This window comes from Artemia franciscana, chromosome 19 (assembly GCF_032884065.1).
Source record: "Artemia franciscana chromosome 19, ASM3288406v1, whole genome shotgun sequence".
Lineage (NCBI taxonomy): Eukaryota > Metazoa > Arthropoda > Branchiopoda > Anostraca > Artemiidae > Artemia > Artemia franciscana.
In genome coordinates this window covers 15,855,408-15,861,624 of record NC_088881.1, presented here as the reverse complement: position 1 = coordinate 15,861,624, position 6,217 = coordinate 15,855,408, and positions in this window count along the sequence as shown.

Below are 6,217 nucleotides of genomic sequence, written 5' to 3'. Positions count from 1 at the left end.
TTTCTTTTTTAAAAGTATGTTAATGAACACTGATCTAAAGTTTATGCAAACAAGCCAAATAAAATGTTTTACAGCCAAAATAAAAATTCATTATAATAATTTTTCTTCTCGTGTTGGCTACTGGCTCGTAACAGAATTGAATGTCACAAAAAAATAGTTTTAGTTTTGTAATGTTCTATGCTGTCGTCTACTTTACCCTTTAATCAGTATAAAGAACCTACTGAATGCGAACACTTTATGCATTTGGAAGATTAGGGCTTATTCAAGGTACCAGAGACGGAAGGACTTTGTTTCCAATTTGTTTCGTAGAAAATAATTTTTGTTTGAAAGACATGAACACAGATCTAGAAAGGAGAAATTGAAGATTCTATTTTGAGGACGTAGCCAGTCAAAACCATGTGGCCTATGGACCATACTCAACTCCTGTATTAAGTTTTAGTGGACTTCAAGACAGAGCCAGAGCCGTGAAAGAGGGAAGGTGTAACTGGTTCAGTGGGGGGGGGGTCTAGGAACGGCTCTTATGTGAACAGCAAGTCATTTAAGTCTTTATGTCATATATTTTACTTTTCTAAATGAGATCTGCGACTTGATGTTAAAGATTTAATATGATCCATAATACCCAGCAGATTTTTTTTTTTTTTTTTTTTTTTTTTTTTTTTTTTTTTTTTTTTTTTTTTTTTTTTTTTTTTTTTTTTTTTTTTTTGACTAGCATACACTCAGCATAAGAAATGCTTCGGACATTGCGTCTTCTCATCTGGTTTTCAAATCCATGCCTGGGTTTTTTTAAACTCAGATCTGGGTTTTTCGGAGGTTTACAAGTCTTCAACAATGAGGTATTCAGTTCTTTTTCTTTTTTTTTCTTTTTTTTGTGCTAAGGTCATGAAAGTGGAAGGAAGCACATGTCTGGATTTATTTGAGCACTAATCTGGGATTCTTTTATGACCAAATATACAATTTTTGAACTTGATTGAAGTTCAAATGAAACTAGATGGAAAAATAAAAACCAATCGAAGGTAAAATGACATCAATAATAAAGGGGAGTAGGGGATTTTTTAAAGCTATTCCATAGAGTAAGAATAGCATAGGGCTGGTCCTGATTTGGCTACTAGCGGCTATCTTAAGGGCAAGAATATGTTTTTGTAGTTGTAATTTTGTATACATTGTTTGTAAGAATCCAGTTAGTAAAATATAGTGTCTCTACTCGGTCAAAATCTAAATTTTTCTTTCATTATTCGAAATTTTAAATGTATAACTTCACTTATTAAAGAGATTTGAGATTAATTAGATATGCTTATTTGAAAGTTCAAACAATCTAGTTTAGAGTTATCAAAGAAAGAAACATTTTCGAACTCAGACCATTCTTTAAAATATAAATCGCCCAATCAGATTCTGTTGATGAATGTAGCGATTTGGGATGTCATTTGGGATATCGGCATGTCAGCTAATTTGTTACCGCCAACTGTCTATGTTAGTTAATCCAATTAATGTTGAGCCGTAGGGGTCCTCAGGAGGGTTAATGCCCCCTAAGAATGTGGGGCCGTAAAGTAATTAGGATGAAACCAATGGAAAGATAGCAGGATTGGAAAAACCATGGACAAAATGTGTTTGACCTATGATTAGCTGCCTAGTAAGAATCTGACTATTGATAACGTTAAATAAAGGAATCTGCTTTTTATGGTTATTCCATATATGTATTTATTTCTAGTTCAAAGTTAAGCATTTCAAATTATTAATAAATAAGAAAGTTCGCATAATTATACAGAAAAAGAAACAACTTTAAAAAAGGGAAATCGAGATAGAATTCGTCGTTAAATTTAGCATACATCAGTAACCATCAGCCGATGTCTGAAGCCACTATAATAAAAAAAATGTTGGATTTTGTAGTCCTCCTAGAACGGATTCGTGTTATTTGTGTTTTATTGTCATTTATTGATTTTCTTTTCAGAAGTGATTGTATTGTTCTAGTTGTTTAGTTTAAACAGCTGTAATTTTTGTTGTTATGACGCATAAAGCTGTCACATATATTGGTTTTTGGTATTCAAAATTGAATTGAAAATATTATTAATGCTCAGTAACGTTCAATGCTTACAGCCTTTCTCAACAACACTCAGCACTAATAACTTTTATTTGATTTTCTTAATCTTAGTTTTAAACCTTTACTTAAAAAACTACTTTGAAAAGGTTTTTTTTTTATAATCACTAAGTCTTAAGGCATGAAACATCGGTGTTTGATAACTAAGCTCAAAAATATTGATATTGCTCAATAATGTCAGTTCGACACTTCGGCATTGATCAGTAGAATCGAAGGCTTAGAGTTCCTATCTTATTTTTTATAAGTAGGCTTTTTTCATAAGTAGTATTTTCTTTAATTACTTATTTTTTTCGTTTTTTATACTTTTTCATTACCTTTCTTTTTGTCTCTAGGCTTTGCTACTCCTCAATAACCAGACAGAGATATGGAATATTGACTATTTTTTCTCCGTTAGCGAAAGTTTCGTGTTCATAAAACTAAACCTTTTCATGAAATGTAGCTAAACCAATAAAAATAAATTTCAACTAAACGTAAGGAGTAGCTTTAGAACTGAAAACGAATGGAAGTTATTTGGTATAGAAGGGAGACTGCCCTTCCCCGACACCTTGCTCATTATTCTGAAGTCTTTTAGTGCTTTGAAAAATCTTCTTTTTCCAATTCAACTACCCTTGTCTTTCAGTAAATGTTCAACTTCATAATAAAGAGAAAGGATGGGACAGTCCCCTTCATAATGTACATGCCAGTCATTGTAAATTTATTAGTACCTCCCTATGTTTTCAGTTTTTCTGCTTAAGAACTAGAACGTTGATTTGTAATTTAAATTTTGGAAAAATTTGAACATGCTTAAAAAAAACTGTGATGAATAGTATGTTGGTTCATTATGTTCTTATTAATATTTTGCGCTTGGATGAAGAGGGTTAGATTGTTCACATGGTAGAAAATTATGTTAGATTTTCGTTTTTCTACGTGGCTGAAGCCATCACAACCTCTAAAGTAGGATTCTCCGATCGATAAATACATTACGCATATGTTTAAATGCATTGATATATTTTATATAAATAAAAAAGGAAAATATTACCGTTTAAAACAGCTAAAAACTAAGTTCCTAGTAGCATTTGTCATACCCAAAGGAATTTCCTGGCGGGGCTCAAAATGGCCCACCTCGCCATTTTTACCTCTCTGGTGTTATACATGGGAATGTACTCGTTGCATTTTATGCTGCACACAGAAATATTTAATTAATTCTTTCTCCCCCTCCACCTCTTTCTACATTTACCTGAAGGTTCAGGGAGAGTAAGAAGTTTGTGCATCAAAATGCACAAACTTCATTTTAGGTATCTAAAATGATATCTTTATTATTTTTAGATATCTAATATCTGACCCCGCTTTTTTAGATATCTGACCCCACCCCAGCCTATACAATGACTCCTCCCCTTCATTATAGCTGATATAGTTGAACTAAATCAAAGCATGTTATACGGGTTGTCAAATATTGTCAAAATACGGGTTATCAAAAGGGCGTGACTCAGTAATGACTGAGCATATGAATTTGGAACTTTCAGGAAACGATAAGGGAAATGATCAATTGACCGAACCCGCTACTTCTACTAGTACGACTACCACAACTATTACTACTACTACCGCTAAAACTACTGCTTCTGTAGCGAGGGCTACCAAGGTTGGTTATATTGAAATAAACGTGTGGAGAAATGTTTAGAGGAATGCTACTAATTCTGATGCTATTAGTTCTACTGTTCCTACTACTGCCACTACTACAATGATTCTAGCGCAACTACTAGATAATTTATTAGAAAAACAATTACGGATGCTAAACTAAATCAAAACGAACAATGATCATGTAGATTGTCAAGAGAGTGACAAAGCAACATCTCAAAAATGGTGGTATACTTATTATTAGATTAGACCTTCCAGGGTAAGTTGTGGTTGATGACATTCTAGGGCCACTAGGTCGATACGGTCAACCCTAGAAAAAAAAACACAAAAAACAAATTAACAGGCATCCGTGATGGGTCTTCTGGCAAGAAATGCATAATTCCACATTTTTGCATATAGGAGCTTGAAACTTTTATAGTAGGGTTCTCTGATACGCTGAACCTGGTGGTGTGATTTTCGTTAAGATTCTGTGATTTCTAAGGGGTGTTTTCCCGTATTTTCTAAAATAAGGCAAATTTTCTCAGGCTCGTAACTTTTGACGGGTAATATTAAACTTGAAACTATATATATATATATATATATATATATATATATATATATATATATATATATATATATATATATATATATATATATATATATATAAAATCAGCATTAAAGTGCGATTCTTTTGATGTAACTATTGGTATCAAAATTCCGCTTTTTAGAGTTTTGGTTACTATTGAGCCGTGTTACTTCTTACTACAGTTCTTTCCCACGAACTATTTGATCAGCTAATTACTACGCTATTCTTGATGAAGAGACAAAATATATTTCTAGAAAAGAACAATTAGCGATCCTACCCAGATACATACCAAATGGAAAAGTTGGGGAGTGACTAATTGGCTGATATCACTTGCAGACATTAGACGCCGATAGCTTATCCACCTGGATCTGTGAAACTATAAAGATATTTTTTTGTAGATTTGATGTTGTATGCTGTCTAATGATATGACAGTATATCTGTAATGAGTGGGAAATCTAACGGAGTCCATGCAAAGCTTAGGGAGAAGGTTTTTTTTTTTTTACACTGTCACGATCAAAGATTACACTTGGTTTTTAACGGAATGTCTGAAAAACATCAGCGAACTTCCGGAATTTTTCTCTGTGGTGGAGAAACTTAACATATTTATATTTTGCAGCAGCGCTTGAAATGAACTATTTCATGTCAAAATGAAGTAATACCGTCGAAACGTGTTTATCTTTTTTCTTTGGGGTGATCGTATCAAACCAAAAGGTCCTAGAAAATTAGAAGAGAACTCATTCGAAAGTAAGATTTAAAGTTCCTTATTAACCGACTTTAAAGATTGTGCTACGGAAAGTGCTTTTTTCTGCTATTTTTGGGAACCAAAGTACGACTTTGTCCCGGATAGAATCAATTAGCAATTCGTTTAAATCTGAGATGGTAGTTGATTTAAAAGTATCGATGGACTATATTTTAGGCTTCCTAGTTGCAGAGGAAGTAATACCACACGGTGGCGGTACTGGATTAAACTAAGTTGATTCACTTTATTTTTAATGAAATTACATTTGGTTATGTGTAATTGTGTATCAGCTATAACGAATGAGGAAGGTATTGTGTCGACTAAGGTGCAGACAGGTACACAAAAGATTACAAGTACATTCCCATGTCAACTAGCACAGAGGTAGAAAAGGTGAGACGGGCCACCATGAGCCCGCCAGGAAATTTCTTTGGGGGGAGGTGACAAACACTACTAGGAATTTGTATACGGTTTTAGGTGGTAATAAATCTTTTTTTTGCATTTATATAGCATATTTCAACGTAATTAAATATAGGTCTGTAATGTATATATCGATCAAAGAACCCCTATCGTAGAGGTTCTTTGATGGCCTCAGCCACAAAAAAGATCAAAGGATAATGTGTTTCAGCAGTTTTTAATGGTAATATTTCTCTTTTTCTATTTATATAAAATGTTTCAACGCATAAGCTGTAAATGATGAACATCACTGAGAATATTTATGTTTTAAATTTATTTTTGAATAGCAAAAACCAATATTTTTGACCTTTTTATGGTTCATAATTATACAAAATTACTTTTTTTCAAAAGTAACAACGAGGTTAATACAATCACTCCTGGTAAATAAAAATAAATCAGTAATAATAATAAAACAAAAAGAATACGCTTTCGTTCCATGGAAAATATCAAATCAAGCGTTTTTTATTGTAGTGGCTACGAACATTTTGCCTTTGTAACGGGTCATTGCATAGGCCCGAAGTGTAACTTAAGTTTTGGTGAAAACAAAACACGTTTTTAAGAGTCTAATATTTTGTCAGATTTTTAGATTAATATGCTTAATTACGTGTTACTAGTGTAATAGGTAAATAATTGTCTCCCATCGAATGCAGGTAAGAGAGCCTTGATTGTACTTTCACCCTATTTGTACTAAAATTTCAGTTTTACGGGGAACAGATTGATTTTTTTTTGCGATCACTCCCGTTTGTCAAAAAGG